The sequence below is a fragment of the Salmo salar genome, chromosome ssa26, assembly GCF_905237065.1.
Source record: "Salmo salar chromosome ssa26, Ssal_v3.1, whole genome shotgun sequence".
Taxonomy (NCBI): Eukaryota; Metazoa; Chordata; class Actinopteri; order Salmoniformes; family Salmonidae; genus Salmo; species Salmo salar.
The window spans coordinates 50,696,180-50,719,751 of record NC_059467.1 but is presented as its reverse complement, the minus strand read 5'-3'; the positions used below and the strand labels follow the sequence as shown (position 1 = coordinate 50,719,751).

At 50.0% G+C, this 23,572-nt stretch overlaps 1 protein-coding gene across 2 annotated transcripts in view; it reads left to right on the top strand.

The window, feature by feature from the left end:
* Nucleotides 1-23,572, top strand: part of LOC106588012 (nuclear receptor ROR-alpha A) — a 255,417-nt gene that overhangs the window by 76,794 nt on the left and 155,051 nt on the right. The window lies entirely within an intron of this gene.

The following is a 23,572-nucleotide window of genomic DNA, read 5'->3' as shown; positions in this document are numbered from 1 at the left end:
TCAGTTAGACGTTCTGGAACTTTGAGCTCCACTAGTTGTGTCTCAGTTAGATGTTCTGGAACTTTGAGCTCCACTAGTTGTGTCTCAGTTAGATGTTCTGGAACTTTGAGCTCCACTAGTTGTGTCTCAGACATTCTGGAACTTTGAGCTCCACTAGTTGTCTCAGTTAGATGTTCTGGAACTTTGAGCTCCACTAGTTGTGTCTCAGTTAGATGTTCTGGAACTTTGAGCTCCACTAGTTGTGTCTCAGTTAGATGTTCTGGAACTTTGAGCTCCACTAGTTGTGTCTCAGTTAGATGTTCTGGAACTTTGAGCTCCACTAGTTGTCTCAGTTAGACATTCTTGAACTTTGAGCTCCACTAGTTGTCTCAGTTAGATGTTCTGGAACTTTGAGCTCCACTAGTTGTGTCTCAGTTAGATGTTCTGGAACTTTGAGCTCCACTAGTTGTGTCCCAGTTAGATGTTCTGGAACTTTGAGCTCCACTAGTTGTGTCTTAGTTAGATGTTCTGGAACTTTGAGCTCCACTAGTTGTGTCTCAGTTAGATGCTCTGGAACACACACACGCACACACACACACACACACACACACACACACACACACACACACACACACACACACACACACTACTATTACTACTACTATCCTAGTCCAGACTATATTAATCCCTAAAGGAGCTTAGCTTCTTTTAGCCTAATGCACTTTCATTCTGGCTGGTGGTTGTATTATGAAGTAGTGGGAGATGATGCTGTAGTGAGTTCATTAACACGGTAGGGTAATCACTCCCTCCCCCTTGGTCCTAACCCATCTATGCAGATCTGTAGAGTCTATGGCCTTAAACTGGGGTTAATCAAATATCCCAGATATCTAAAGGGACGTTAATATTCAAATACTTGAATGAGTGTACATATTTTTTTTATGTACCATTTTTTTCTACCATCTAGTAGGCTGGCAGCTAGCTAGACTGTTGTAGAGGGGGATAGAGGAAGGGCTTTAACCACATGCTAGGCACTTGTTTGATTTGTTTAATTTTAATGTTTTAACCCTATCCCAAACCATTAACTTAACCAGTCAGAATTAACCCCTATACTTACCTCCTCCCCCCATAAAAATACTTCTGGAACATTACTCATCTGTATTACAACACAGGGACTTGGCATGCTCGTCTAAAACCCTGTTGAACCATCTACGATAATGCTAGCATGCTAAATGTGGCCTGCAGTCGTAGGTTATTAAAAGTGAAAGGTAGAATGGATGTGTCCGGACCATCAGTCCTGTTGGGGTTTATCAGTAAAGTGAAAGGTAGAATGGATGTGTCCGGACCATCAGTCCTGTTGGGGTTTATCAGTAAAGTGAAAGGTAGGATGGATGTGTCCGGACCATCAGTCCTGTTGGGGTTTATCAGTAAAGTGTAAGGTAGAATGGATGTGTCCGGACCATCAGTCCTGTTGGGGTTTATCAGTAAAGTGAAAGGTAGAATAGATGTATCCGGACCATCAGTCCTGTTGAGGTTTATCAGTAAAGTGAAAGGTAGAATGGATGTATCCGGACCATCAGTCCTGTTGGGGTTTATCAGTAAAGTGAAAGGTGTGTGTGTGTGTGTGTGTGTGTGTGTGTGTGTGTGTGTGTGTGTGTGTGTGTGTGTGTGTGTGTGTGTGTGTGTGTGTGTGTGTGTGTGTGTGTGTGTGTGTGTGTGTTTAGGGATCGACATGAGTAATTGAGTACTCGAACAGATGTCAAAACTCGATCTTAAACCAGAGATCACTTTCTTCTGTTTTTTTTAAATACAATAAAACTATTTGGTGGAATGTGCTGTGCAGCTGCCCGAACGAGTAAGTGAAGTTTTATCTTGAAGACAATGTTCATTTGCTTTGACTCTAGTGTTCCATTTGTACATGTTCATTTGCAAAGGCACATCATTAAATAAACCAAGCCCAAGCATCACCGTTCTTCTCCTTCAATTCCCTTTCCCCTCGGTGTCCCTCTCGTTTAAATGTGTTCCAACAACGAGCTGCAGTTTTGGAAGAATTGCGTCACGTCTATTTTCTGCTTAAGCTTAGTGAACTGACAAGTTAGTTAGCCTAGCCTATAACCCACCTAAACATAGACAAGTTAGTTAGCCTAGCCTATAAACCCACCTAAACATAGACAAGTTAGTTAGCCTAGCCTATAACCCACCTAAACATAGACAAGTTAGTTAGCCTAGTCTACAACCCACCTAAACATAGACAGGTTAGTTAGCCTAGCCTATAACCCACCTAAACATAGACAAGTTAGTTAGCCTAGCCTGTAACCCACCTAAACATAGACAAGTTAGTTAGCCTAGCCTGTAACCCACCTAAACATAGACAAGTTAGTTAGCCTAGTCTACAACCCACCTAAACATAGACAGGTTAGTTAGCCTAGCCTATAACCCACCTAAACATAGACAAGTTAGTTAGCCTAGCCTGTAACCCACCTAAACATAGACAGGTTAGTTAGCCTCGGCTCCAATTTCGTGATGTCCAATTGCGATCTTGTCTGCAGGTGCCCGGCCTGCCACAAGGAGTCGCTAGAGCGCGAACCCGGGTCTGTAGTGACGCCACCACAGAGATCAACTGTGCTCCTGTACATTAAGTCTGTGGTTCTGAGCCGGTGGATGGAACAGAAACATGAAGACTACCACAGAGATAAAGTGCAGCACTGGAAACAATACCTGACCTGCAGGGGGCCAGAGGCTGCATCATGCTGATCCTGGTCCACAGATCTAGAGGATGTATTGTTATAATTCTATAGCATTAAAGGATGGAGGGAGGTAGTTTAGAGAATAAACCTGATTTGGCAGACGAGAGAGAGAGAGAGAGAGAGAGAGAGAGGGAGAGGGAGAGAGGGATGAGAATGAGAGAGGGAGAGGGAGAGAATGAGAATGAGAGAGGGATGAGAATGAGAATGAGAGAGGGATGAGAATGAGAGAGGGAGAGAATGAGAGAGGGATGAGAGAGGGATAGACGGTAACAAGAACAGCTGTGTAGGGTTAACGTGGCGTATCTGAAAACACAACGGTACCATGCTGGATATTCCAGTGTGCCAGCTAGGCATCCAGCAGCAGTCGCCATGACACCACGGCTAGAACAGCTGCCCAGGGAAGACATCTGGTGTTGGGGCACGGCTTTAGAGGAATCCCTGGTGTCAGCACCAACACATCCAGCCTCACCCAGCCTCGCCCAGCCTCATCCAGCTTCACCCAGCCTCATCCAGCCTCATCCAGCCTCACCCAGCCTCATTCAGCCTCATCCAGCCTCATCCAGCCTCATCCAGCCTCACCCAGCCTCACCCAGCCTCACCCAGCCTCATCCAGCCTCACCCAGCCTCATTCAGCCTCACCCAGCCTCACCCAGCCTCATCCAGCCTCACCCAGCCTCACCCAGCCTCATTCAGCCTCATCCAGCCTCACCCAGCCTCATCCAGCCTCATCCAGCCTCATCCAGCCTCACCCAGCCTCATCCAGCCTCACCCAGCCTCATCCAGCCTCACCCAGACTCATCCAGCCTCACCCAGACTCACCCAGCCTCATCCACTCTCATCCAGCCTCACCCAGCCTCATTGAGCCTCACCCAGCCTCACCCAGCCTCACCCAGCCTCACCCAGCCTCATCCTGCCTCACCCAGCCTCACCCAGCCTCACCCAGCCTCATTCAGCCTCACCCAGCCTCACCCAGCCTTACCCAGCCTCACCCAGCCTCACCCATTCTCATTCAGCCTCACCCAGCCTCACCCAGCCTCATCCAGCCTCACCCAGACTCATTCAGCCTCATCCAGCCTCATCCAGCCTCACCCAGCCTCATCCAGTCTCATCCAGCCTCACCCAGACACCCAGCTGAACACTGATATGCACAGAGTAAACTATCTTGTTGACAGCTGTGATATTGATTTATCACCTCACTACAGAGCTGGTATAGAGGAGACTTGATTTACCACCTCACTACAGAGCCGGTATAGAGGAGACTTGATTTATCACCTCACTACAGAGCTGGTATAGAGGAGACTTGATTTACCACCTCACTACAGATCTGGTATAGAGGAGACTTGATTTATCACCTCACTACAGAGCTGGTATAGAGGAGACTTGATTTATCACCTCACTACAGAGCCGGTATAGAGGAGACTTGATTTACCACCTCACTACAGAGCTGGTATAGAGGAGACTTGATTTATCACCTCACTACAGAGCCGGTATAGAGGAGACTTGATTTATCACCTCACTACAGAGCTGGTATAGAGGAGACTTGATTTATCACCTCACTACAGAGCTGGTATAGAGGAGACTTGATTTATCACCTCACTACAGAGCTGGTATAGAGGAGACTTGATTTATCACCTCACTACAGAGCCGGTATAGAGGAGACTTGATTTATCACCTCACTACAGAGCTGGTATAGAGGAGACTTGATTTATCACCTCACTACAGAGCCGGTATAGAGGAGACTTGATTTATCACCTCACTACAGAGCTGGTATAGAGGAGACTTGATTTACCACCTCACTACAGAGCTGGTATAGAGGAGACTTGATTTACCACCTCACTACAGAGCTGGTATAGAGGAGACTTGATTTATCACCTCACTACAGAGCTGGTATAGAGGAGACTTGATTTATCACCTCACTACAGAGCTGGTATAGAGGAGACTTGATTTATCACCTCACTACAGAGCTGGTATAGAGGAGACTTGATTTATCACCTCACTACAGAGCCGGTATAGAGGAGACTTGATTTACCACCTCACTACAGAGCCGGTATAGAGGAGACTTGATTTATCACCTCACTACAGAGCTGGTATAGAGGAGACTTGATTTACCACCTCACTACAGAGCTGGTATAGAGGAGACTTGATTTATCACCTCACTACAGAGCCGGTATAGAGGAGACTTGATTTATCACCTCACTACAGAGCCGGTATAGAGGAGACTTGATTTATCACCTCACTACAGATCTGGTATAGAGGAGACTTGATTTATCACCTCACTACAGAGCTGGTATAGAGGAGACTTGATTTATCACCTCACTACAGAGCCGGTATAGAGGAGACTTGATTTACCACCTCACTACAGAGCTGGTATAGAGGAGACTTGATTTATCACCTCACTACAGAGCCGGTATAGAGGAGACTTGATTTATCACCTCACTACAGAGCTGGTATAGAGGAGACTTGATTTATCACCTCACTACAGAGCCGGTATAGAGGAGACTTGATTTATCACCTCACTACAGAGCTGGTATAGAGGAGACTTGATTTATCACCTCACTACAGAGCCGGTATAGAGGAGACTTGATTTATCACCTCACTACAGAGCTGGTATAGAGGAGACTTGATTTATCACCTCACTACAGAGCCGGTATAGAGGAGACTTGATTTATCACCTCACTACAGAGCTGGTATAGAGGAGACTTGATTTACCACCTCACTACAGAGCCGGTATAGAGGAGACTTGATTTATCACCTCACTACAGAGCCGGTATAGAGGAGACTTGATTTATCACCTCACTACAGAGCCGGTATAGAGGAGACTTGATTTATCACCTCACTACAGAGCCGGTATAGAGGAGACTTGATTTATCACCTCACTACAGAGCTGGTATAGAGGAGACTTGATTTATCACCTCACTACAGAGCTGGTATAGAGGAGACTTGATTTATCACCTCACTACAGAGCTGGTATAGAGGAGACTTGATTTATCACCTCACTACAGAGCTGGTATAGAGGAGACTTGATTTATCACCTCACTACAGAGCTGGTATAGAGGAGACTTGATTTATCACCTCACTACAGAGCTGGTATAGAGGAGACTTGATTTATCACCTCACTACAGAGCCGGTATAGAGGAGACTTGATTTATCACCTCACTACAGAGCTGGTATAGAGGAGACTTGATTTATCCCCTCACTACAGAGCCGGTATAGAGGAGACTTGATTTATCACCTCACTACAGAGCCGGTATAGAGGAGACTTGATTTATCACCTCACTACAGAGCTGGTATAGAGGAGACTTGATTTATCACCTCACTACAGAGCCGGTATAGAGGAGACTTGATTTATCACCTCACTACAGAGCCGGTATAGAGGAGACTTGATTTATCACCTCACTACAGAGCTGGTATAGAGGAGACTTGATTTATCACCTCACTACAGAGCTGGTATAGAGGAGACTTGATTTATCACCTCACTACAGAGCCGGTATAGAGGAGACTTGATTTATCACCTCACTACAGAGCCGGTATAGAGGAGACTTGATTTATCACCTCACTACAGAGCTGGTATAGAGGAGACTTGATTTATCACCTCACTACAGAGCTGGTATAGAGGAGACTTGATTTATCACCTCACTACAGAGCTGGTATAGAGGAGACTGTCATGTTTGAGAGCAACAGAGGACGTCCTACAAATCACTCCTATTGTTTTGGATAATCAGATTAGAGCACATGGCTGTGGTTTCCTCTTCATCATCCTTATGACAGTTTATCTTTCTCTGGATATTCTCTCTGTCTCTCTTTCTCTCTCTCTCTCTCTCTCTCTCTCTCTCTCTCTCTCTCCCGCCCCCATCCCTCTGTCTCTCTCTGTTTCTCTCTCTCCCCCACCCCTCTCTGTCTCTCTCTCTCTCTCCCCTCTCTCTCCCCCGCCCCATCCCTCTCTGTCTCTCTCTGTCTCTCTCTCTCTCTCCCCCGCCCCTCTGTCTCTCTCTGTCTCTCTCTCTCTCTCTCTCTCTCTGTCACTCTCTCTCTCTGTCTTCCCCTCTGCCCCTCTCTGTCGCTCTCTCTGTCTCTCTGTCGCTCTCTCTGTCTCTCTCTATCGCTATCTCTCTCTCTCTCTGTCTCTCTCTCTGTCTCTCTCTCTGTCTCTCTCTATCGCTGTCTCTGTCTCTCTCTCTGTCTCTCTCTCTCTCTGTCTCCATCTGTCTCTCTCTCTCTCGCTCTCTATGTCTATCTCTGTCTCTGTCTCTCTCTCTCTCTATCCTACTTTTCCTCTCTCTCTCCCTCTCTCTCTCCCTCTCTCTCACCCTGCAGTACTGTTTTAATGAGACAACGAGAGGAGGAGAGGAGGAGAGTTACTCCCAACATGATGTTATGTCATATCCACACACTCCAAGACATACACACACGGTGTTCCTTTTTGGAGTCATCCAGGAGTCATCGAGGAGTCATCGAGGAGTCATCGAGGAGTCATTCAGGAGTCATTCAGGAGTCATCCAGGAGTCATTCAGGAGCTTCCAGGTGCTTTTAGGAATATTTGAGTTGACTTTTTGGACATGGGTCCCATTATGCCTGGCGAAAACCAAACACTGTATTCCACAGTAAGAACCTCAGACCAACGGTGAAGCATGGTGGTGGTAGTGTGTCTCAGGACCTGTATTCCACAGTAAGAACCTCCAACCAACGGTGAAGCATGGTGGTGGCAGTGTGTCTCAGGACCTGTATTCCACAGTAAGAACCTCAGACCAACGGTGAAGCATGGTGGTGGCAGTGTGTCTCAGGACCTGTATTCCACAGTAAGAACCTCAGACCAACGGTGAAGCATGGTGGTGGCAGTGTGTCTCAGGACCTGTATTCCACAGTAAGAACCTCAGACCAACGGTCAAGCATGGTGGTGGCAGTGTGTCTCAGGACCTGTATTCCACAGTAAGAACCTCAGACCAACGTTCAAGCATGGTGGTGGCAGTGTGTCTCAGGACCTGTATTCCACAGTAAGAACCTCAGACCAACGGTGAAGCATGGTGGTGGCAGTGTGTCTCAGGACCTGTATTCCACAGTAAGAACCTCAGACCAACGGTCAAGCATGGTGGTGGCAGTGTGTCTCAGGACCTGTATTCCACAGTAAGAACCTCAGACCAACGGTGAAGCATGGTGGTGGCAGTGTGTCTCAGGACCTGTATTCCACAGTAAGAACCTCAGACCAACGGTCAAGCATGGTGGTGGCAGTTTGTCTCAGGACCTGGATGACTTGAACCAGGAATTCTGCTCTGTATCAAAGAATGTCAGGTCATCCGTCTGTGAACTGAAGCTCAGCTGGGTCATGCAGCAAGACAATGATCCAAAACACACAAGCACGTCTACATCAGAATGTCTGAAAAGCAACACATTTAAGTTTTGGAATGGCCTAGTCAAAGACCAGACCTAAACCTGATTGAGATGTTGTAGCAGGACCTGAAACAAGCAGTTCATGCTCGAAAACCCACAAATGTTGCTGAGTTAAAGCAGTTCTGCATAGAAGTATGTGCCAAAATTCCTCCACAGCGATGTGAGATACTGATCAACAACTACAGGAAGTGTTTGGTTGGAGTCATTGCAGCTAAAGGTGGAACAACCAGTTAGTTAGTGTAAGGAGGAAATTACTTTTACTCACACAGGGGCGTTGGATTCATGAAATAAGTATCACCTTGTTGTATTATTTGGTCACTCGAGTTCCCTTGATCTTAAATACAAGGTTTTTGTTGAAGATCTGATAACATTCAGTACCAAAATTATGCACAAATAGAGAAAATCAGACAGGGGGAAATAGTTTTTCACGGCAATTTATGTGTCTGTGTCTGTCTGTGAGGAGAGGACTGGGGCTATGGCCGATCCTGCTGCTTTTAAAAAGGGATTTGAACCCTCAGAGGAGAGGACTGGGGCTAGGGCCAATCCTGCTGCTTTTAAAAAGGGATTTGAACCCTCAGAGGAGAGGACTGGGGCTAGGGCCGATCCTGCTGCTTTTAAAAAGGGATTTGAACCCTCAGAGGAGAGGACTGGGGCTAGGGCCGATCCTGCTGCTTTTAAAAAGGGATTTGAACCCTCAGAGGAGAGGACTGGGGCTAGGGCCGATCCTGCTGCTTTTAAAAGGGATTTGAACCCTCAGAGGAGAGGACTGGGGCTAGGGCCGATCCTGCTGCTTTTAAAAAGGGATTTGAACCCTCAGAGGAGAGGACTGGGGCTAGGGCCGATCCTGCTGCTTTTAAAAAGGGATTTGAACCCTCAGAGGAGAGGACTGGGGCTAGGGCCGATCCTGCTGCTTTTAAAAAGGGATTTGAACCCTCAGAGGAGAGGACTGGGATGTCAACTTACTTTGCCTGTCACTTCAAAAGCCATCACACTCCTCTGTCGCCAATGACGGCAGCATCTCTTCAGCCCCACGTCATTGTTAAAGAGATGGATTTAGCTCGTTCTGTCTTTCTGTTCATCGTCAGCCCTCATCTTCCTGTTCTGTTTTCAGCCCTTATATTAGCCTGCTATGTTATAAGAGCTGTGTGGTCCGTGATCCACCAGGACAGGGGAAGGCATAGTGTGTGTGTGTGTGTGTGTGTGTGTGTGTGTGTGTGTGTGTGTGTGTGTGTGTGTGTGTGTGTGTGTGTGTGTGTGTGTGTGTGTGTGTGTGTGTGTGTGTGTGTGTGTGTGTGTGTGTGTGTGTGTGGTACTGAGGTCCGTATGTGTTATGAACAGCCTCTCCAGTCCCTCCAGGGTAACATATGGACCCTTATGGAACACAGGCTCTGTTCTGTTTAAAGCTGATCAGGCCACACAGTACCATCTAGAAGTGTTGAGTCCATACAGTACCATCTAGAAGTGTTGAGTCCATACAGTACCATCTAGAAGTGTTGAGGCCATACAGTACCATCAAATCAAATCAAATGTATTTATATAGCCCTTCGTACATCAGCTGATATCTCAAAGTGCTGTACAGAAACCCAGCCTAAAACCCCAAACAGCAAGCAATGCATGTGAAAGAAGCACGGTGGCTAGGAAAAACTCCCTAGGAAAAACTCCCTAGAAAGGCCAAAAACCTAGGAAGAAACCTAGAGAGGAACCAGGCTATGAGGGGTGGCCAGTCCTCTTCTGGCTGTGCAGGGTGGATATTATAACAGAACATGGTCAAGATGTTAAAATGTTCATAAATGACCAGCATGGTCAAATAATAATAATCATAGTAGATGTCGAGGGTGCAACAAGCACGTCCGGTGAACAGGTCAGGGTTCCATAGCCACAGGCAGAACAGTTGAAACTGGAGCAGCTGCACGGCCAGGTGCTGCCAGGTGCACATCTAGAAGTGTTGAGTCCATACAGTACCATCTAGAAGTGTTGAGTCCATTCAGTACCATCTAGAAGTGTTGAGTCCATTCAGTACCATCTAGAAGTGTTGAGTCCATACAGTACCATCTATAAGTGTTGAGTCCATACAGTACCATCTAGAAGTGTTGAGTCCATACAGTACCATCTAGAAGTGTTGAGTCCATACAGTACCATCTAGAAGTGTTTAGTCCATACAGTACCATCTGGAAGTGTTGAGTCCATACAGTACCATCTATAAGTGTTGAGTCCACACAGTACCATCTGGAAGTGTTGAGTCCATACAGTACCATCTAGAAGTGTTGAGTCCATACAGTACCATCTATAAGTGTTGAGTCCATACAGTACCATCTGGAAGTGTTGAGTCCATACAGTACCATCTAGAAGTGCTGAGGCCATACAGTACCATCTAGAAGTGTTGAGTCCATACAGTACCATCTAGAAGTGTTGAGTCCATACAGTACCATCTAGAAGTGTTGAGTCCATACAGTACCATCTAGAAGTGTTGAGTCCGTACAGTACCATCTAGAAGTGTTGAGGCCATACAGTACCATCTAGAAGTGTTGAGTCCATACAGTACCATCTAGAAGTGTTGAGTCCATACAGTACCATCTAGAAGTGTTGAGTCCATACAGTACAATCTAGAAGTGTTGAGTCCATACAGTAAATGAACAGAGTCATCCGTATTTAGTTCCTTGTGTTCTAGCTTGATGGTAAAGTGTTGCAGTGTTATAGTGTTACTAGCTGAGGTATGAAGTCCGACAACAAGTCCGTGTTCACGTACAGTATAACGCCTTGGTCAACAGCTACATGTGCTTCCAGACACTGTTTAAATGAACATGACACAACAGCAGCAGGATATTGTCTGGACAGCATGCTGTAGATGAGATAGAGGATGTAGTTTGTTGTCTGGACAGCATGCTGTAGATGAGATAGAGGATGTAGTTTGTTGTCTGGACAGCATGCTGTAGATGAGAGAGGATGTAGTTTGTTGTCTGGACAGCATGCTGTAGATGAGATAGAGGATGTAGTTTGTTGTCTGGACAGCATGCTGTAGATGAGATAGAGGATGTAGTTTGTTGTCTGGACAGCATGCTGTAGATGAGATAGAGGATGTAGTTTGTTGTCTGGACAGCATGCTGTAGATGAGATAGAGGATGTAGTTTGTTGTCTGGACAGCATGCTGTAGATGAGATAGAGGATGTAGTTTGTTGTCTGGACAGCATGCTGTAGATGAGATAGAGGATGTAGTTTGTTGTCTGGACAGCATGCTGTAGAGGAGATAGAGGATGTAGTTTGTTGTCTGGACAGCATGCTGTAGAGGAGATAGAGGATGTAGTTTGTTGTCTGGACAGCATGCTGTAGATGAGATAGAGGATGTAGTTTGTTGTCTGGACAGCATGCTGTAGATGAGATAGAGGATGTAGTTTGTTGTCTGGACAGCATGCTGTAGATGAGATAGAGGATGTAGTTTGTTGTCTGGACAGCATGCTATAGATGAGATAGAGGATGTAGTTTGTTGTCTGGACAGCATGCTGTAGATGAGATAGAGGATGTAGTTTGTTGTCTGGACAGCATGCTGTAGAGGAGATAGAGGATGTAGTTTGTTGTCTGGACAGCATGCTGTAGAGGAGATAGAGGATGTAGTTTGTTGTCTGGACAGCATGCTGTAGAGGAGATAGAGGATGTAGTTTGTTGTCTGGACAGCATGCTGTAGATGAGGTAGAGGATGTAGTTGTAGACAGCATGCTGTAGATGAGATAGAGGATGTAGTTTGTTGTCTGGACAGCATGCTGTAGAGGAGATAGAGGATGTAGTTTGTTGTCTGGACAGCATGCTGTAGAGGAGATAGAGGATGTAGTTTGTTGTCTGGACAGCATGCTATAGATGAGATAGAGGAGGGATTCGGTGTTTTAGTTTGGACAGAGTCAGGGATCTACTTGGAACCAGGCCATGTCCTGTGGTCAGGATTATATTCCCATTCCCATGTGATGGATTATACAATCCTCAAGATGCTCACTCAAGATGCTCACAAAGGGTACTCCTCCCAAAGTTGGCCCTGTACATCATTTGGGGGGTGCCTCCCAAATAGAATCCTATTCACTAATATGGTGCACATCGGGGGACTCATTCAAAAGCAGTTGATCATCGCGTGTGAATCAGATGAGACGTGGGTAAATGAGGACATTTTAAGCGAGAAGCAGTGTTCTGTGAAATTAGCCAAGCGGTGTGTTTCTCTCCCCAAGTCCCCCGGCTCTTCATTTAAACTGGTGGAGACTGAAGAGAGAGACCATCCCAACGGGCGGGTATTCAAACCCTTAAGAAGAGGGGGTTAGAGGGTGGGCGGGGAGGTGGGGGGAGGGCTGAGAGAGAAACAGAGGAATAGAGAGAGAGAGAGAGGGTGAAGGGGCTGAGAGAGAAAGACAGGAATAGAGAGAGAGAGAGAGAGAGAGAGAGAGAGAGAGGGGGGGGGAAGGGGCTGAGAGAGAAAGAGAGGAATAGAGAGAGAGAGAGAGAGGGGGGAGGGGCTGAGAGAGAAAGAGAGGAATAGAGAGAGAGAGAGAGAGGGGGGGAAGGGGCTGAGAGAGAAAGAGAGGAATATAGAGAGGGGGGGAAGGGGCTGAGAGAGAAAGACAGGAATAGAGAGAGAGAGAGAGAGGGGGGAAGGGGCTGAGAGAGAAAGAGAGGAATAGAGAGAGAGAGAGAGGGGGGAAGGGGCTGAGAGAGAAAGAGAGGAATAGAGAGAGAGAGAGAGAGCGAGAGAGGGGGGGAGGGGCAGACAGAGAGAGACTGAAAAGTGGGGAGAGGGAAAGAGAGATTGAAATAGAGACACTGAGAAAGACACGATACATTTTAAAGCTTTCTGCAGGCTATGTTGTAGTCTTGTTTTAATGGAATCTCCCCTCTCTGAGCAGCGTAGTATATTCTACTGAATAATGAATGAAAAACTGAAAGCAATGTCATGTTTTTTGGTGTCTGGTATTAACAGTATTTCAATGGCATCAGTCTCAGAATGACAACACTGGTCTGTTGATGACAGAATGACAACACTGGCCTGTTGATGACATCAGTCTCAGAATGACAACACTGATCTGTTGATGACATCAGTCTCAGAATGACAACACTGGTCTGTTGATGACAGAATGACAACACTGGTCTGTTGATGACATCAGCCTCAGAATGACAACACTGGCCTTTTGATGACATCAGTCTCAGAATGACAACACTGGTCTGTTGATGACATCAGCCTCAGAATGACAACGCTGGTCTGTTGATGACATCAGCCTCAGAATGACAACACTGGTCTGTTGATGACATCAGCCTCAGAATGACAACACTGGTCTGTTGGTGACATCAGTCTCAGAATGACAACACTGGTCTGTTGATGACGTCAGTCTCAGAATGACAACACTGGTCTGTTGATGACATCAGCCTCAGAATGACAACACTGATCTGTTGATGACATCAGTCTCAGAATGACAACACTGGTCTGTTGATGACATCAGTCTCAGAATGACAACACTGGTCTGTTGATGACATCAGCCTCAGAATGACAACACTGGTCTGTTGATGACATCAGCCTCAGAATGACATCACTGGTCTGTTGATGACGTCAGTCTCAGGTGATTGGGTAATGTTAGGCTACATTACCCAATCGGGTGTCAAATTGAAGAGATACTAACTGAACTGGACCTCGACAGGGAGAAGAGTTTATGAGTTGCAGTTGGTGCATTGGAACTGTCTGTCAATCATGTGATGGTAACCTAGACAACACAGCTATAGCAACGCTGCTGTCAATCATGTGATGGTCACCTAGACAACACAGCTATAGCAATGCTGCTGTCAATCATGTGATGGTAACCTAGACAACACAGCTATAGCAATGCTTCTGTCAATCATGTGATGGTAACCTAGACAACACAGCTATAGCAACGCTGCTGTCAATCATGTGATGGTAACCTAGACAACACAGCTATAGCAATGCTTCTGTCAATCATGTGATAACGTAAACAAAACACATCTATAGCAACGCTTCCCAGTCACTCTGTCTGCTGTCTTAGAGAGTCTCCTCTTCCTCAGTCACTCTGTCTACTGTCTTAGAGAGTCTCCTCTTCCTCAGTCACTCTGTCTACTGTCTTAGAGAGTCTCCTCTTCCTCAGTCACTCTGTCTTCTGTCTTAGAGAGTCTCCTCTTCCTCAGTCACTCTGTCTGCTGTCTTAGAGAGTCTCCTCTTCCTCAGTCACTCTGTCTACTGTCTTAGAGAGTCTCCTCTTCCTCAGTCACTCTGTCTACTGTCTTAGAGAGTCTCCTCTTCCTCAGTCACTCTGTCTACTGTCTTAGAGAGTCTCCTCTTCCTCAGTCACTCTGTCTGCTGTCTTAGAGAGTCTCCTCTTCCTCAGTCACTCTGTCTACTGTCTTAGAGAGTCTCCTCTTCCTCAGTCACTCTGTCTGCTGTCTTAGAGAGTCTCCTCTTCCTCAGTCACTCTGTCTACTGTCTTAGAGAGTCTCCTCTTCCTCAGTCACTCTGTCTACTGTCTTAGAGAGTCTTCTCTTCCTCAGTCACTCTGTCTACTGTCTTAGAGAGTCTCCTCTTCCTCAGTCACTCTGTCTACTGTCTTAGAGAGTCTTCTCTTCCTCAGTCACTCTGTCTACTGTCTTAGAGAGTCTCCTCTTCCTCAGTCACTCTGTCTACTGTCTTAGAGAGTCTCCTCTTCCTCAGTCACTCTGTCTACTGTCTTAGAGAGTCTCCTCTTCCTCAGTCACTCTGTCTACTGTCTTAGAGAGTCTCCTCTTCCTCAGTCACTCTGTCTACTGTCTTAGAGAGTCTCCTCTTCCTCAGTCACTCTGTCTACTGTCTTAGAGAGTCTCCTCTTCCTCAGTCACTCTGTCTACTGTCTTAGAGAGTCTCCTCTTCCTCAGTCACTCTGTCTGCTGTCTTAGAGAGTCTCCTCTTCCTCAGTCACTCTGTCTACTGTCTTAGAGAGTCTTCTCTTCCTCAGTCACTCTGTCTGTCTGTTCATCCCCAGCTTCCCATGCTACAGGACCTGTTCTCACTACATCCTGTTCAACCCCAGCTTCCCCTGCTACAGGACCTGTTCTCACTCCATACGGTTCAACCCCAGCTTCCCCTGCTACAGGACCTGTTCTCACTACATCCTGTTCAACCCCAGCTTCCCCTGCTACAGGACCTGTTCTCACTACATCCTGTTCAACCCCAGCTTCCCCTGCTACAGGACCTGTTCTCACTACATCCTGTTCAACCCCAGCTTCCCCTGCTACAGGACCTGTTCTCACTACATCCTGTTCAACCCCAGCTTCCCCTGCTACAGGACCTGTTCTCACTACATACTGTTCAATCCCAGCTTCCCCTGCTACAGGACCTGTTCTCACTACATCCTGTTCCACCCCCAGCTTCCCCTGCTACAGGACCTGTTCTCACTCCATACTGTTCAACCCCAGCTTCCCCTGCAACAGGACCTGTTCTCGCTACATCCTGTTCAACCCCAGCTTCCCCTGCTACAGGACCTGTTCTCACTACATCCTGTTCAACCCCAGCTTCCCCTGCTACAGGACCTGTTCTCACTACATCCTGTTCAACCCCAGCTTCCCCTGCTACAGGACCTGTTCTCACTACATCCTGTTCAACCCCAGCTTCCCCTGCTACAGGACCTGTTCTCACTACATCCTGTTCAACCCCAGCTTCCCCTGCTACAGGACCTGTTCTCACTACATACTGTTCAACCCCAGCTTCCCCTGCTACAGGACCTGTTCTCACTACATACTGTTCAACCCCAGTTTCCCCTGCTACAGGACCTGTTCTCACTACATCCTGTTCAACCCCAGCTTCCCCTGCTACAGGACCTGTTCTCACTACATACTGTTCAGCCCCAGCTTCCCCTGCTACAGGACCTGTTCTCACTACATCCTGTTCAACCCCAGCTTCCCCTGCTACAGGACCTGTTCTCACTACATCCTGTTCAAACCCAGCTTCCCCTGCTACAGGACCTGCTCTCACTACATACTGTTCAACCCCAGCTTCCCCTGCTACAGGACCTGTTCTCACTACATCCTGTTCAACCCCATCTTCCCCTGCTACAGGACCTGTTCTCACTACATCCTGTTCAACCCCAGCTTCCCCTGCTACAGGACCTGTTCTCACTACATACTGTTCAATCCCAGCTTCCCCTGCTACAGGACCTGTTCTCACTACATCCTGTTCAACCCCAGCTTCCCCTGCTACAGGACCTGTTCTCACTACATACTGTTCAACCCCAGCTTCCCCTGCTACAGGACCTGTTCTCACTACATCCTGTTCAACCCCAGCTTCCCCTGCTACAGGACCTGTTCTCACTACATACTGTTCAGCCCCAGCTTCCCCTGCTACAGGACCTGTTCTCACTACATCCTGTTCAACCCCAGCTTCCCCTGCTACAGGACCTGTTCTCACTACATACTGTTCAACCCCAGCTTCCCCTGCTACAGGACCTGTTCTCACTACATCCTGTTCAACCCCAGCTTCCCCTGCTACAGGACCTGTTCTCACTACATACTGTTCAGCCCCAGCTTCCCCTGCTACAGGACCTGTTCTCACTACATCCTGTTCAACCCCAGCTTCCCCTGCTACAGGACCTGTTCTCACTACATCCTGTTCAACCCCAGCTTCCCCTGCTACAGGACCTGCTCTCACTACATCCTGTTCAACCCCAGCTTCCCCTGCTACAGGACCTGTTCTCACCCCTTACTGTTGCAGTTTGTAAGGTTTATTACATATTTTCAGGAGGAACAATGTTCTAAAGCTTCACACAAACCTTTTAGTTCGCTGCTTCCTCAGTTTGTTAAGAAGTGGGAGCTGCAGAGGAGAGGGGGGGTTACACAACTCAGGGTCACAGAGGGCCACAGATTCTTGGCTCATGGAATTAGAAGCATGACATTAATACTTTTCTCATTAACCTTGGTGGCTGTAGTCATTACCATGTCAGAGATATCAGCTTAGTGGAGCTACTCTGAACTCTTCTCTCCTCCGCTCCTCTTTTCCTCCCTTCTCCTCTCCTCTCCTCTCCTTTCTTCTCTTCTCTTCTCCTCCCCTCCCCTTTCTTCTCTTCTCCTCCCCTCCCCTCTCCTTTCTTCTCTTCTCCTCCCCTCTCCTTTCTTCTCCTCCCTTCCCTTCCCCTCTCCTTTCTTCTCTTCTCCTCCCTTCCCTTCCCCTCTCCTTTCTTCTCTTCTCCTCCCCTCCCCTTTCTTCTCTTCTCCTCCCTTCCCCTCTCCTTTCTTCTCTTCTCCTCCCTTCCCCTCCCCTTTCTTCTCTTCTCCTCCCCTCCCCTTTCTTCTCTTCTCCTCCCTTCCCTTCTCTTTTCTTCTCCCCTCCTCTTCTCCCCTCCTCTTCTCCTCTCCTCTGTTCTCGTCTCCATAGCTGGGCTTAGTGAAGGGAGGCACTCTGAACTATCAGGTCAACTTTGTGACTGGCCTCTCCTCTCTTCCCTCTGAACTTCTCTTTGCCTCTCCTACCTTCTCCTCTTTTCACCTCCCCTCCTTCTGCTCCCAACGGTAGGGCCTGCCCCCCACCTGCTCCCAACGGTAGGGCCTGCTCCCCTCCTGCTCCCAACGGTAGGGCCGGCTCCCCTCCTTCTCCCAACAGTAGAGCCTGGTCCCCTGCTCTTCCCAACAGTAGGACCTGCTCCCCTCCTCCCAACAGTAGGACCAGCTCCCCTCCTTCTCCCAACAGTAGGGCCTGCTCCCCTCCTTCTCCCAACAGTAGGGCCCAGCTCCCCTCCTTCTCCCAACAGTAGGGCCCAGCTCCCCTCCTTCTCCCAACAGTAGGGCCCAGCTCCCCTCCTTCTCCCAACAGTAGGCCCAGCTCCCCTCCTTCTCCCAACAGTAGGGCCCAGCTCCCCTCCTTCTCCCAACAGTAGGGCCCAGCTCCCCTCCTTCTCCCAACAGTAGGGCCCAGCTCCCCTCCTTCTCCCAACAGTAGGGCCTGCTCCCCTCCTTCTCCCAACAGTAGGGCCTGCTCCCCTCCTTCTCCCAACAGTAGGGCCTGCTCCCCTCCTTCTCCCAACAGTAGGCCCAGCTCCCCTCCTCCCAACAGTAGGGCCTGCTCCCCTCCTTCTCCCAACAGTAGGGCCTGCTCCCCTCCTTCTCCCAACGGTAGGGCCTGCTCCCCTCCTTCTCCCAACAGTAGGGCCTGCTCCCCTCCTTCTCCCAACAGTAGGGCCCAGCTCCCCTCCTTCTCCCAACAGTAGGGCCTGCTCCCCTCCTTCTCCCAACAGTAGGGCCTGCTCCCCTCCTTCTCCCAACAGTAGGGCCTGCTCCCCTCCTTCTCCCAACAGTAGGGCCTGCTCCCCTCCTTCTCCCAACAGTAGGGCCCAGCTCCCCTCCTTCTCCCAACAGTAGGGCCTGCTCCCCTCCTTCTCCCAACAGTAGGGCCCAGCTCCCCTCCTTCTCCCAACAGTAGGGCCTGCTCCCCTCCTTCTCCCAACAGTAGGGCCTGCTCCCCTCCTTCTCCCAACAGTAGGGCCCAGCTCCCCTCCTTCTCCCAACAGTAGGCCCTGCTCCCCTCCTTCTCCCAACAGTAGGGCCCAGCTCCCCTCCTTCTCCCAACAGTAGGGCCTACTCCCCTCCTTCTCCCAACAGTAGGGCCTGCTCCCCTCCTTCTCCCAACAGTAGGGCCTGCTCCCCTCCTTCTCCCAACAGTAGGGCCTGCTCCCCTCCTTCTCCCAACAGTAGGGCCTGCTCCCCTCCTTCTCCCAACAGTAGGGCCTGCTCCCCTCCTTCTCCCAACAGTAGTGCCCAGCTCCCCTCCTTCTCCCAACAGTAGGGCCTGCTCCCCTCCTTCTCCCAACAGTAGGGCCCAGCTCCCCTCCTTCTCCCAACAGTAGGGCCTGCTTCCCTCCTTCTCCCAACAGTAGGGCCTGCTCCCCTCCTTCTCCCAACAGTAGGGCCTGCTCCCCTCCTTCTCCCAACAGTAGGGCCTGCTCCCCTCCTTCTCCCAACAGTAGGGCCTGCTCCCCTCCTTCTCCCAACGGTAGGGCCTGCTCCCCTCCTTCTCCCAACAGTAGGGCCCAGCTCCCCTCCTTCTCCCAACAGTAGGGCCTGCTCCCCTCCTTCTCCCAACAGTAGGGCCCAGCTCCCCTCCTTCTCCCAACAGTAGGGCCTGCTTCCCTCCTTCTCCCAACAGTAGGGCCTGCTCCCCTCCTTCTCCCAACAGTAGGGCCTGCTCCCCTCCTTCTCCCAACAGTAGGCCCAGCTCCCCTCCTTCTCCCAACAGTAGGGCCCAGCTCCCCTCCTTCTCCCAACAGTAGGGCCCAGATCCCCTCCTTCTCCCAACAGTAGGGCCCAGCACCCCTCCTTCTCCCAACAGTAGGGCCTGCTCCCCTCCTTCTCCCAACAGTAGGGCCTGCTCCCCTCCTCCCAACAGTAGGACCAGCTCCCCTCCTTCTCCCAACAGTAGGGCCTGCTCCCCTCCTTCTCCCAACAGTAGGGCCCAGCTCCCCTCCTTCTCCCAACAGTAGGGCCCAGCTCCCCTCCTTCTCCCAACAGTAGGGCCCAGCTCCCCTCCTTCTCCCAACAGTAGGGCCTGCTCCCCTCCTTCTCCCAACAGTAGGGCCTGCTCCCCTCCTTCTCCCAACAGTAGGGCCTGCTCCCCTCCTTCTCCCAACAGTAGGGCCCAGCTCCCCTCCTTCTCCCAACAGTAGGGCCTGCTCCTCTCCTTCTCCCAACAGTAGGGCCTGCTCCCCTCCTTCTCCCAACAGTAGGGCCTGCTCCCCTCCTTCTCCCAACTGTAGGGCCCAGCTCCCCTCCTTCTCCCAACAGTAGGGCCTGCTCCCCTCCTTCTCCCAACAGTAGGGCCTGCTCCCCTCCTTCTCCCAACAGTAGGGCCCAGCTCCCCTCCTGCTCCCAACAGTAGGGCCTACTCCCCTCCTTCTCCCAACAGTAGGGCCTGCTCCCCTCCTTCTCCCAACAGTTGGGCCTGCTCCCCTCCTTCTCCCAACAGTAGGCCCAGCTCCCCTCCTTCTCCCAACAGTAGGGCCCAGCTCCCCTCCTTCTCCCAACAGTAGGGCCCAGCTCCCCTCCTTCTCCCAACAGTAGGGCCTGCTCCCCTCCTTCTCCCAACAGTAGGGCCCAGCTCCCCTCCTTCTCCCAACAGTAGGGCCTGCTCCCCTCCTTCTCCCAACAGTAGGGCCTGCTCCCCTCCTTCTCCCAACAGTAGGGCCTGCTCCCCTCCTTCTCCCAACAGTAGGGCCCAGCTCCCCTCCTTCTCCCAACAGTAGGGCCTACTCCCCTCCTTCTCCCAACAGTAGGGCCTGCTCCCCTCCTTCTCCCAACAGTAGGGCCCAGCTCCCCTCCTTCTCCCAACAGTAGGGCCCAGCTCCCCTCCTTCTCCCAACAGTAGGGCCTGCTCCCCTCCTTCTCCCAACAGTAGGGCCTGCTCCCCTCCTTCTCCCAACAGTAGGGCCCAGATCCCCTCCTTCTCCCAACAGTAGGGCCTGCTCCCCTCCTTCTCCCAACAGTAGGGCCTGCTCCCCTCCTTCTCCCAACAGTAGGGCCCAGCTCCCCTCCTTCTCCCAACAGTAGGGCCTGCTCCCCTCCTTCTCCCAACAGTAGGGCCCAGCTCCCCTCCTTCTCCCAACAGTAGGGCCTGCTCCCCTCCTTCTCCCAACAGTAGGGCCTGCTCCCCTCCTTCTCCCAACAGTAGGGCCTGCTCCCCTCCTTCTCCCAACAGTAGGGCCCAGCTCCCCTCCTTCTCCCAACAGTAGGGCCCAGCTCCCCTCCTTCTCCCAACAGTAGGGCCTGCTTCCCTCCTTCTCCCAACAGTAGGGCCCAGCTCCCCTCCTTCTCCCAACAGTAGGGCCTGCTCCCCTCCTTCTCCCAACAGTAGGGCCCAGCTCCCCTCCTTCTCCCAACAGTAGGGCCTGCTCCCCTCCTTCTCCCAACAGTAGGGCCCAGCTCCCCTCCTTCTCCCAACAGTAGGGCCTGCTCCCCTCCTTCTCCCAACAGTAGGGCCTGCTCCCCTCCTTCTCCCAACAGTAGGCCCAGCTCCCCTCCTTCTCCCAACAGTAGGGCCCAGCTCCCCTCCTTCTCCCAACAGTAGGCCCAGCTCCCCTCCTTCTCCCAACAGTAGGCCCAGCTCCCCTCCTTCTCCCAACAGTAGGGCCCAGCTCCCCTCCTTCTCCCAACAGTAGGGCCTGCTCCCCTCCTTCTCCCAACAGTAGGGCCCAGCTGATAACCACCCCTACAATTTCCTGGAAACTGAACCTAAACTATACAGAATCTAATTTCACACGGGGCGGCAGGTAGCTTAGTGGTTAGAGTGTTGGGCCAGTAACCAGCAGGTAGCCTAGTGGTTAGAGTGTTGGGCCAGTAACCAGCAGGTAGCTTAGTGGTTAGCGCGTTGGGCCAGTAACCAGCAGGTAGCTTAGTGGTTAGAGCGTTGGGCCAGTAACCAGCAGGTAGCCTAGTGGTTAGAGCGTTGGGCCAGTAACCAGCAGGTAGCCAGCCTAGTGGTTAGAGTGTTGGGCCAGTATCCAGCAGGTAGCCTAGTGGTTAGAGCGTTGGGCCAGTAACCAGCAGGTAGCCTAGTGGTTAGAGCGTTGGGCCAGTAACCAGCAGGTAGCCTAGTGGTTAGAGCGTTTGGCCAGTAACCAGCAGGTAGCCTAGTGGTTAGAGTGTTGGGCCAGTAACCAGCAGGTAGCCTAGTAGTTAGATTGTTGGGCCAGTAACCAGCAGGTAGTCTAGTTGTTAGAGTGTTGGGCCAGTAACCAGCAGGTAGCCTAGTGGTTAGAGCATTGGGCCAGTAACCAGCAGGTAGCCAGCCTAGTGGTTAGAGTGTTGGGCCAGTAACCAGCAGGTAGCCTAGTGGTTAGAGCGTTGGGCCAGTAACCAGCAGGTAGCCTAGTGGTTAGAGCGTTGGGCCAGTAACCAGCAGGTAGCCTAGTGGTTAGAGCGTTGGGCCAGTAACCAGCAGGTAGCCAGCCTAGTGGTTAGAGTGTTGGGCCAGTAACCAGCAGGTAGCCTAGTGGTTAGAGCGTTGGGCCAGTAACCAGCAGGTAGCCTAGTGGTTAGAGCGTTGGGCCAGTAACCAGCAGGTAGCTTAGTGGTTAGAGCGTTGGGCCAGTAACCAGCAGGTAGCCTAGTGGTTAGAGCGTTGGGCCAGTAACCAGCAGGTAGCTTAGTGGTTAGAGTGTTGGGCAAGTAACCAGCAGGTAGCCTAGTGGTTAGAGCGTTGGGCCAGTAACCAGCAGGTAGCCTAGTGGTTAGAGTGTTGGGCCAGTAACCAGCAGGTAGCCTAGTGGTTAGAGCGTTGGGTCAGTAACCAGCAGGTAGCTTAGTGGTTAGAGTGTTGGGCCAGTAACCAGCAGGTAGCCTAGTGGTTAGAGCGTTGGGTCAGTAACCAGCAGGTAGCTTAGTGGTTAGAGTGTTGGGCCAGTAACCAGCAGGTAGCCTAGTGGTTAGAGTGTTGGGCCAGTAACCAGCAGGTAGGTTAGTGGTTAGAGTGTTGTCCAGTAACCAGCAGGTAGCCTAGTGGTTAGAGCGTTGGGCCAGTAACCAGCAGGTAGCTTAGTGGTTAGAGTGTTGGGCCAGTAACCAGCAGGTAGCCTAGTGGTTAGAGCGTTTGGCCAGTAACCAGCAGGTAGCTTAGTGGTTAGAGCGTTGGGCCAGTAACCAGCAGGTAGCCTAGTGGTTAGAGCGTTGGGCCAGTAACCAGCAGGTAGCTTAGTGGTTAGAGTGTTGGGCCAGTAACCAGCAGGTAGCCTAGTGGTTAGAGCGTTGGGCCAGTAACCAGCAGGTAGCTTAGTGGTTAGAGTGTTGGGCCAGAAAGGTTGCTGGATCGAATCCCCGAGCTGACAAAGTATAAATCTGTCGTTCTGCCCCTGAACAAGGCAGTTAACCCACTGTTAACCCACTTCTTAACCGACTTGCCTAGTTAAATAAAAGTTAAATAATAAATAATAAATATAACAACAGATGAGATAAATGAAGTAGAGGATGATGGGGCAGAATAGTCAGAGGGGAAGCAAAATAAGCATCATTATGTAATCACCAATGGTGAATGAAGAACAGGGCGGTTCGTTGTATTGTGTTGATCCATTGTAAATTATAATCTCTAAATGGTCTGTACCCTGTATCAGGTCACCAAGTCACAGCCGTTTTATCAGTCTATCCTGGCCTGCTGGGAATCGGCTGTGAGAGTGTGTGTAATTGTACACGCTGAACGGCTTTCAATCTCTGGGAAAATATCCACATCGGTCTCTTGTAGTGACGTTTAGGCTGCTGATGTTTTCATTATATGACCGTGCTTCTTGGTGGCTGGGATATTTAATATTTTATTTACGTCGTTATAAAAACAAGCTGTAACCGTGTTCCAACGCATATGCTTCCGGTTTCGTAGTCGTAACAAAGCCACTCCACTAATAACATGTATTCACCACGTTGTTGTGTTTTGGTGGTTTACATATAGCCTACAGTAACATAAACTCATTCAAATGCTATTGTGTTATTTGAAA